Here is an 11,388-nt window from a genome sequence, read left to right as displayed (position 1 = left end):
TGTTGCTCCCAATGAACAACTTCAACCACTTGAACATGGACGAGTTTGTCGAAATCCAACAAGAAACAAACAAGCTCTCAGATGTGAAACTTGGAACTGGTGGACACAAATGACATCAAATTTTTTGTAGGTAAAATATAATGTTGTCATGTTGTGTACTATGAATGTCAATTTTCTCTTGTTAACGTGATACATAAACTTTTGCAATATGTGACTTTTCTATCACAAACAAAATCCTTTCCTGATTTTTCTAACACATAATTATAACTACGTCTTAAACAATGCAAAATAATACTATTAATAATGACATTTTAAATAATTCAAGTTGGGTGGTTAAAAAATACGATGTAATCAAGATCATTCATTTATCTACAAGACAAAACATTGTAGTTTTTTTTTGTCTCGACTTTGAAGGTTTTTTTTAGGAAGTTTCAACTTGTAAAAGTTGTATTATTGGCTCATCTAGATAAAAAGTATTGGTGGAACTAAAAACAATATAAACAGAGGCAAGAACGAGCAAAAAGTGACTACCTTGACAAACTTAAATGAATTCACTAAGTCCAAAAACTAATTTTTATGCATTTTGGAGCACAATTTCCTACATTTTTGGACATATTCAAAGTGTGAAAGTTGTATCATTGGATTTATATACATGAAATCTATGGGATTTACCTATTATTCAAACAAAAAAAAAACAACATAAAAATAAGCAAAATCAAGCAAAAAATGACATCCATGAAACAATTACAAGGATTCACTAAGTTGAAAAACAATTTTTTTTTTTTGCATTTTCAGACACGACTTTCGAGCATTATTATATTTATTCAATATATGAAACTTGTATCATTGAATTCATCTACGTGAAGTTTATGGAACTACACTATTATTTGATCAATAAGACACCATAAATATGGACAAAAAGGCAAAAAAACTTGCCTCCACAAATTTTTTAAAGGAATTAAGAATTTCCTATAACTAATATTTTTTTTTTAAAAAAAATTAAATCATAAAATTGGAAATTAAAAGGAAATAAAAAAATTCTAAAAAAAGAAAAAGAAAATAATTAAAAATAAAATAAAAAACATACAATTTAACAAGAAAAAAAGAAAAAAAAATAAAAAAAAAGATTATAAAAATGAAATGAAAAAGAAATAAAAAACATGTTGAGAAATTGGTGCATGCACCACCAATTTCCGAATATTGAGAAACAACAAATTTTAAAGTTATGTTTTGTGAAATGGGGGCGTGATTAACCGATTTCTCACCCAAACAATATTTTGTATTATTTAAATAAATAATTTTACATTTATATTAGTTGGATAAATTTTTTATTTTATTTTATTTTTATTTTTGAGGTAAAAAACTTGAATACTACACCAAATCACCAATACTATTACTACCATTGCCTAAGCCATTTTTTAAATCAGCAGCCTAAGCCATGCTTTCAAGTGAACATAACTTCTCCATTTATTATTGGACAGTCAATTTTCCCATCAATAGATTTTATTTTGACAAATATTCTAAGAGTATTGATTAAAAAACTTAAAGTAAAAATATTTTTATTGGGAGACAAAAAGTTAGGTTGTTTATAAAAAATTTTACATTCTTTTTTGATTTACACAATAAATATTTTATTTTTTTTGTTTCTAAACCAATACCTAAAAATATTGGTTAATAAGATCTTTTATTTTAATTTATGTGCCCAATGAGTACTAATGCTTTACCTGAAGCATTTCGGTGGGTGATTTACATTATCAGCCATAAAATAAAAAATATGATTGAACAAATTGTCCCCCAAATAAAATAAAAAAAACACAATAGGGTTGAACAACTTAGCCGTTAAATTATATATTTATATTTTTTAAAATGATTCTTTTGGAAAGAGCTTAGACTTATTTTTACTCTCTAAATCATTCTTGACGAAAAAAATATAAAGTAGTTATAAATAACTCACAATATTATCCATGTAGATTTCGTTAATTTTATTTTTATGATTTTATTTCTTTTTTAATATAACGTTCTCATATGTGAAGATCCAAATCTAATAAAGAGGCAAGACTTCTAACTAATTTTTATATTAATATAATTTAAAGAATAAATAATCACTTTTACTCATAAAAGTGTAAAGTAATGACAATTTAGTTTATAAAAGAATAAAATTTAGACTTAGTCCTTGAATGTGTAAAAAACACGATAATTATATTGTCTTTTAACCTAAAATCAAAATTGATCATTAAATATTACAATTTAATGATAAAAAAATCCACACAAAAACTTAACCATAAAACATAATTATTGCTCTTTATATAAATTTAAAGATTAAATCAAAATTTTTATTCTTTTAGAAATTAAATTATCACTACTTCATACTATTAGAGACAAAAGAGATATGTTACATTAATTTAAATGAACTAATTTATTTCAGGCCTCAAAGAAATCAATGATCAATGTTATGAAATAAAGAAAAACCTTTAGTAGATGCAAATAATTTTTTTTAATGTTTGAAAACAAAGTATGGACACCAATGTGTTATTAGACATACAAAGAGACAGATACAAAAGAAAAAAAGACTTAATTTTGCACATTTACTTCTCCAAATTTAACATATGTGTGATTTGGACTCTACATTTTAAAATGAAGTACTGTTTGGTTTTTAAAATTTATTCGGTTTTACAATCAAATCCTTCTGTTAATTTTTTATTAATAACTTAACAAAATTCAGAGATGTGTCATTGGATTTTGACGTAACAATTGATATGTCATGAAAAAAAAAAGATTTTTATTTTTATGAATTTTACAACAAGTGCAGATTAGACCCTGTACCATTATTTCAAGCACACAACACTAAACCAATAAGTATATATAAGTAAAAATTGTAGTATATATATATATATATATATATATATATATATATATATATATATATATATATATATATATATAAAAGTTATATGTATCATATAACAAAACTAACAATATCTTATTCATTTTAATATCATATCTCTTAAACACTTTGCTACAAAGTTTAAATTATGGAAGACGGAAAGATTTAGGAGGACCCGATTAGCTAATTTCAAAATGCAGGGACCCAAATATGGTAAATATGTCAAACCGAGAGGAACAAAAATGTAATTAAGTAAAAAAAACAATAAGTAATATAATGTAATATGAAAAGAAGAATAAAAAGATATAACTAGGTGTATATATTTTATTCTAGTGCTCATATGTCATTACTCCAAATTAAATTTTGTGATTGGTTAGTTCAGGTGGCCAATTCAAATGTTTTACAGCAATTTTGATTTATTTTGACTGTAGTCGAACATGAATTTGATTTTGATTGGATTGTTCAACCCAACTGTTTGGTATTTCCTATAATAAATGCGAGTTATGTATGGATTAACTTGACAAATAAACCAAAAGCCTGTTGACAAAATAAACTAATTAAAAGTCTAAAACACTGAAATTTATCCAAAAAATAAAATAAAGTTAATAAGAAATCTTTTTTCTAAGACTAAAAAATAAAATTTCCCTTAAATTAAAGTTGCCACTAGTCTTTTATTTCTTTTGTTGTTTTTCTGTACAAGGCGTTAAACTAAGCTATCATTTTACGTATCATAGTACGTTTAACTTTGGAGATTTTTTTTTAATTTGCTCAAAATCTATCAAAAACATTTTGGTGACAATTAGAGTTGGTGACTAAAATTCTTGGTCCAATCCAAAAGCTCGTAGTGCTACAGAGTACAGAAATTTTGGTGAAGAAATATTTTTTGATACTGAGAGTATGTGATGTTAGTGAAAGTTCCAATATGATTACAAAGAATGTGAATGAATTGACATGTAATTAATATGCATCTATATTGAATATTAGAGCATAATTTTTTTTTCTGTTTATAATTGTTTTCTATCCAATTTTAACAGAATTGTTTGCAGTATTAAAAAATACCTGTCACCTATACTAAAATAAAAAAAAGTTTCGAGTATGAACCTTTATGCCGTTGGGCGTTGGATAACAGTCTTATACGCACTAATATAATAATGTTATAATATTGTTGCTCTTTGTATCTTTCTTGTAATTTTGATATAGTGAATTGTTTCTTTTCTGTCCATTGCAATTTCTTTTTTCAATTTTTCTGTTATAGTGACAAATGCTCAATGCTATCATTTGTGAGCCAACTATTCCAATAATAGAGAATCATATATATAATATATTCACAGACACACAGAGACAATGAAAAGCACGCATGCCATGAACTCGCACAAATAAGGACAACAAAATTTAAACGTGACTTAAAATGTCTCGAACATATTATATGGTACGAAACAGTTTATCACTTCAATGCATACTTTGATGAGTTATTGACCATAACATATGGTTCAAAAGAAGTACCTCGAAGGAGCTGAAGTTTTTCATTCACAAGCCAAAAGGCCAAATAATAATGAGCTAGACCAAACAACTGAAATAATGCCACAGCCTCATGTTATTACGCATAGCCCCACATGAAGTGGGTGGCTTCACTCCACAAAACCCAAATTCAAACATAAATTATGGAGGGATATTTTCCTCAACTCATCAATACTGGCAAATGACAGACTAAGATCAATGCTGTGGCAAAGGACAGATTAATATCTTCTCATTTAATTTGGATCATGTTAGGAGAGACATAGACAAAACAATTACAATAAATTTTACTTGGGGTTTAATAGGCATTAGGTGTAAGGTACCTACCCAAATTTTTATTCTGTCAATTAATTAAAAAGCATGTAATTTTTAAAATAATTATTATAAATATTAGCAAATTTAATGTATATAATAGTTTGTGATTCAATTTATATATATATATATATATATATATCATTGTAATTTAAATAACTATTACATCATTTAATTATTCGACATAGAATGTGATTTTTATTCACCAAACCGTTGAATTATATATACATATTATTAAGATTTTATGTAGCAAATTTTGTTGAAATTGAATAAGAATTAGAAACTAATTCATATTTTTTTATATTATGTCAATTTTAATTTGAATGGAATTTGATAACATACATACACTTAATTTTTAGTATGGGTGTGTTAATTAGCATTCAATAATTAGAAATATTCTTAAAATACCATAATGATATAGCTTGTTAATGGGCTTATACTAAAAAAGCAAGCATGTGTATGCTAATAAATATTTGTGAAATTTGCTAACATTCTTAAGCCTGTTTTTTAGTATGGGAGTGTTAGCAAATTATAACTAAGGATTCTCTTAAATACATCAATGGTGTAGCTGGCTAGCGAACTCATACTAAAAAAATAAAGATGTATATGCTAACAAATTCATATTATTTTTTCTTTTATTTTTTTCATCTTTGTTTTTTATGGCATGTCATTGTCATATTATTTGTTAACACCGGAGAATTCAAATCCACACAAACACTTTACATCAAGTATCAACACATCTTGAACCATGCTATATTGTTATTATCATCTTCTTGTATAGCATGTGAAAATCACACCTGGCTGAAGCCTCTATAAGCAGGGAGCAGAATACACAGTGTTGTATCCAATCCAAACAGTATCCTGTATATAGGAAAGGAAAACTATATCATATCACCCTCAAGATCCTAGTATCCTGTATATTGTCCAACGCTTGAAAATATAGCAATGCTACTTAAATATCATCTCTGTCCATTCTGTTTGAAGTTGTGTCACTGCAAACAGATTTGGACTTGATTGTTGTGTTATACATGAGCCATCAATTTTTAGTGGTCAGAAAGATTCTAGCACAAAAGACACACCATGTAGTTATCAAAAAGATTTGTTACAAGAGTCCAACAAGAGGAGTGCTAGTAAGACTCTTTTTAACACAGTTTTTATCTATTCATAATTAAAAATTATAAAATTACAAACATAGTTTATTAAGTAAAAAGTAAGACTCACAAAATTTTGTTTACTATAAATTTCAATCAATAGTAAGTAGTGTATTTAAAAGATCGAGTGTGTCAAACGAAAAATTATTTGGTTGTTTAAGATTACCTGGTGTCTATGTTCTTGACTAATCTTTTACATACATGTTCAAAATTTATCATTAACGAAAAAAAATTAATACTATGTTGTGCAGAAATTAATCTTGATCATAATAGTACTGAATCATATAATAATTTCTCGTGTGTTTTTTATATTTCTCTTTATTACAATACCAAATTTTTTTTGCATGCAGTGACGAGCAAATAAATTGGAAAAAAAACAAACGAATGAATTAAGAAACTAGCTATGATGGACATAGAAAAGCAGAAAGGGTAAAGGTGTTGGAAATGGAATTGCAAGACTGTGTGACATGAAGGGGAAAAGAGTTGAACTTTTACTGCAGTAATGGGAAATTCATACTGAAACAGGTATGCTTCTAGAATGAAGAAATGTAAATAACATCAATTTAGCATTTTAGAATTTTACAATTAATGAGTAGATATTTCAAAGCAAAAGCACACATGGATAAAAGGAATTTAGTTCCTCTAAAGAGAAAGTGTGTAAATTAAGTAAAGATATGCTTACCCTTAATTTAAAGTGAATTAAGTTTATGCAGCACTTCAATTCAAATCCAAGGTGGACGCATTGTTACTCTCTCACTTTACACATCTTACTTTTAATTTTGCAACCCTAAATAAAAACATTCAGAATTTTAACATAGATACGATAAAATCCAGATTTTCTTTTGAAGGATCTGCATGTAAACATTCAAATATGTATTGACAAATTATTAAACAAGCTTAGTATTACGATTACTACATAGGAAGCTTGACTTTTCTAATGATGTATAGACACATAATTAGATAGTATTAAAAACTTTACACTGATATCATCGAAGTTGTACTCTTCTCTCCCTCAATGTGTTGTTATATATATGGAAATCTTCTGCAACAAGTACACCACAAATCTGTTAGAACGTTGTTTCCATAAGAATCTGAAAGAAAGGTTTGCTGGCCAGCCACTGTTGAAGATTTGCATGGCATATATGGCAGTGCATATATCTGTGCTCTCCAGGAATTTCTCTGCATTGTCAAAAACCAAGGGTCCATACTCGAAAACCATTCTCTTGCACTGCAAACAATTTGGAAGATAAATGGAAAATCAAAGTCATAATGGGATTAGGAAAATTATGTTCTTGTGCAGTTTCTACATTACATTGCAAAATTCTTAGTTGTGCATACATATTGGCCTAGTTCATGATGTACAATAACATAGCCAATCCAGATCCTATGATGACTATCTTTAATTCAAAAAATCCTTCCTATCAGTATCTGAAGATCAATCGGTGCAATGAGCTTCCAAAAAAAAACAAAAAACTTTCACACTAGAGTCAGTTATTAATGTTAAGGAGGCTGCCAAGTGGCTCAAGTCCATGAAATTATCATTGCAAGGAAATTACCAGGGTTCCAAGCATGATAATTTCCAATTTGGTCAATAGGATAGAAGTTGAAATTGAAACTTCATATGACTGAAGATGAATTGAGGAAAATGGACGAATTTGCCAGATTTTTCTCACCTTAGCATACTTCTCCACTGAATTGCACACCTTCAGTGATGTCCCAATTATCTGTAGCTGGCATTTTAAAACAAATGGTTAGAAATATATTCAACAAAAGATAATCTAAACCAAGCAGGGGTAGTACTAGGTTTACAATATTGGAGGGGTCAAAGCAAAAATAGTAGAGGACTTTTAATATCAAAGTTTTGTGGTAGATGAAAGCAGTGTAGAACTAGAAACTGTAGAAATAGTTTGCTCATATCAGGACAGATGAAGTAAAATTTCACACCACAGTAACACACTTCATTTGAGTAGCACAAAAATGAAATTACTTACCTTAGTGTCACCATCTTTCAATTTAGCCAATAGAGTTGAAACAGTATCTTCGCAAAACCCACTGGTATCTTCTTGAACTTGCAAGGAAATATATGTAATGAGCTGACAGAGATTGACCTTGAGGCAGAATTCTCCAGGCTGAATTGTAGCTATTTCTAAGAAGAAAAGAGGAGCATAATAGTCCACCAAAGTAATGCACTGTGCAATATAGAAGAAACAGATGAATTCATAAAGGATCTGATAAATTGTGATTCATTCACTTGTCTTAAGACAGACAACTTTTACAAGTTTCACCATGTTACTTCATTGGTTATTCTTTATATGAAAAGCTATTATAAGTATAAGTATTTTATTAGACCATCATGCATTGAGATTGAAGAAGATGCCAAGAGAGCATAGTGGAAATTAAAGTTGATTTTTGCATCAGCCTAGAACAACTACAGTATCTAAACCAAAACACAAGAGATCCAGAAAATGACCAACCTTCTGCTTAAAAGAGTGAAGCTGGTAGCAAGTATTGTGCAGGATATCAATGATCTCTAGCTGGGTCTTGTTTTCATTTAAATAATCAAGTGCATTGGTAGTATATTCCTCACAAAGTGCACACACATCTGATTTTCTGCTTAGTTCTGCAATTTGAAGATAGGTTAACAAGATGACTTATGCCATATTTGCATTTCAAACTGTATTTAAGAGAAATTTATTCAAAGCAAAGTCAAAGATATGCACATGATGTTCAATCAACCCATATTTGGTTCAGAGGACTAATGAAAACTAGCGAGCCTTTCAAATTGACTAGTGTTTTTGACAAATGGGCACCATTAGTATTTTTTTTTTTTGAAAGGAAAAAGCTAAATATATCTAAGGAGTGTCAAAAACCAGAAACATGTTACATCCAAGAAAAACCAAAAATAGTAGATATAATTCTTAAGGAGAGTGTTTAGGTTAAAATTCTTCCCTTCATCCTTCACCTACGCTATAGTATGTCATCTAAAGGAAAAGGCTTTTGATGAAATTGGAACTCATCAGTCAAGCTTAGAGGAAAAAATGTCATATTGATGTTAGACCAGGTGCTCCTTCTCATCAACGGAAAAGCCTCATGAGAAATGGTCAGAGCAATTCAATTTGCAGTGTCTGATGAAAACAAGCTCTTAAATACTCGAGAGTTTATTAGAGATCCTTGCAAAAGAATACTGCACTGATTCATTGACAGAAAAAACTTATATAGAAGTATCAAAACTAATACAACAGAAAAACTGGAAACAGAATTGGGAGTGTTTAGTAACTAAGTCTTAACAACTAACATTTGCCTATAGAAAAAAAGTAATTAACACTTTAAACTTCATTAACAAACCTAACTAACAATTTAAAAACTGTATGATATACAACCAGAAATAGAATTCAGATTAAGACTAATATTAGGCTATACATTTACACCCCCCCCCCCCCCCCCCCCCGTCTTTGCCATATCCTTCTTTTCTCGTTAGTATAGTATCGGTATCACTGAAATTTATCCCAAGAGTTTTCAATATCGTTGGGAGTTGCAAATCACCGAGTATAGGAATAATCCGTCTCTTAATTCCCATAAGTCATCAATAAATATATCCAGCAATTATAGGCGTGAAGAAGGTCAATTTGAGATCATATTATCATTGGTTCAGTCAAAACATTTTGCCTTAGATCCCTGTTTGTCCTATTATAGATGGCTAATTTGATGAAATTACTATACAATTTACACAGCACACCCAAAATAATGTAACATAGTTATTGATCACTTCTACCATTATAAATTGACTAGTTATCAAAGCCATCAATTTTTTTTTTTAAATTCTTGGTGGGTATAATCTAAGCATAACCAACTTGCCACTCCTCAAATTTTTCATGTTCACCAAAACAGACTAATAAATGGGGATTGAAAATGTGATGTAAATACATGCCTCCACTCTATTGACTTCCTAAGCAGGACAGTAAATAAAATGCAAAGAAAGCTAATAGCGAAATTAGTGAACAATGTTATCAGAAGAGCCAGAGTTTGCTGTATTACTGCTCAATTGATCGCAGTTTGCGAGTTCTCTTCCATCACAAGCCCATGCACCACCCAATACAAGAAGAAACAAGAGTCCCATTCTCCCCTCCATGGTTCCTATAACAAAACATTTTTTTTTTAAATGACAACTTGCATCAGGGAAAAGAAAGAAATCAATCAAAGTTTCAGGGCTATGATATTCCAAACATTTATTAAACGAAATAAGAATTGACTGAAGGGAATCAAACAAATATGATTTACTCAGACACTTGTACAAATATATACCATTATGGTTCTTAGCACAAAGATGAACACACAGAAGCAGAAATATATACTCAGACACTGTACATTTTTATGATGTCAAACTCTTAAATCTCCTTATGTACTTCAAAAGTTACATGACACAATTCTTAATTGAGTTGATATGATCAAGCCAAAAAACTTGCAATTCAGTTCATGCTCCCCCTAGAAAAGAAAATCTGGTTGAGAAAATTTTGTCAGCAATGCTAAACCATTAAACCAATGATCAAAAGTGAAAAAGAACCAGAAAAACAGAATCTGGCTGAAGTGCTGAACCATGATGTCTTCCAACACAGATAATGGAAACTGAAGTGTATGTAGTAGCAACTAGCAAGGCCAATTAAGATAACAACATGCAATATTTGAATGCATCACATGATATGGGGAAAAGAAAAAGACCAGTAGGATAAAGATTAATTTTGATGATTAGTAGGTGGCAAGTAATAGAAAAAATTACTATTTTTCTGAGTAGTTTTCATTGGAAGCAACATAAATAAGGAATGAAGAAAAGAAAGATTACTTTATTTTTTTGTGAAACGAAATGATGAGAAGAAAGGAAACAAGGTGCCAGTGATTCCTTGCTGGAACTTGGGAGTGTCGTGTTGGTTGGTGCAAGGAATGGTTCAGAATCAAGGAGGGTGGGTCTAGCTTTGTTTGATAAACAAATCAAGATGCTTAATCTGTGAGGTTCTCTCTCCCAAAAGGAAAATCTGATAAAAGACTTTATCTTAACTCTTAAGAGAACATTTTTTTTCCTCACTTTCTGTTTTCAATTTAAATAAATAATATATGCCTCGATATTGATTTAATCATTTGCTTTAATAATTATTCTAAAAATTATATTAAAAATAATTTTTGATTGATTAACAATGTATAAAAGATGTTTAACAATGAGAGTGCAACAGTTAATCTTTCGTTTTTCTTTGCCTTTTAGTGAAAGTAAAAAATATTGTTTCCTTTTCTTGTTCAATTTAAAACCAATCAAAGGAATTTAATTCCTCTAAAATGAATGTGTAAATTAAAAATTAAAGACATATCTATGCTTAATTTAAAAATAGTTAAATTAATGATGTACTTTAATTCAAATCAAAGGTGGTTGCATACTTGCATCCTTATTTTCTCTTACACATTTTCACACTTTAAATCTGACAACCCCAAATAAAAGCATTCAGAATTTTGGCATAGAAACCATAAAAATATATACAAATT

The 11,388-nt window shown here is 29.1% G+C and overlaps 1 pseudogene; it reads right to left on the bottom strand.

Annotated features, from left to right (window-relative positions):
- Positions 1-6,686: 6,686 nt before the first annotated feature.
- Positions 6,687-10,886, bottom strand: LOC114397621 (annotated as a pseudogene).
- Positions 10,887-11,388: the final 502 nt, after the last annotated feature.

Source organism: Glycine soja, chromosome 18 (genome assembly GCF_004193775.1).
Source record: "Glycine soja cultivar W05 chromosome 18, ASM419377v2, whole genome shotgun sequence".
In the NCBI taxonomy this organism is placed as follows: Eukaryota; Viridiplantae; Streptophyta; class Magnoliopsida; order Fabales; family Fabaceae; genus Glycine; species Glycine soja.
The sequence above is the reverse complement of the archived record's forward strand: the minus strand, read 5'-3'. Positions and strand labels throughout refer to the sequence as shown.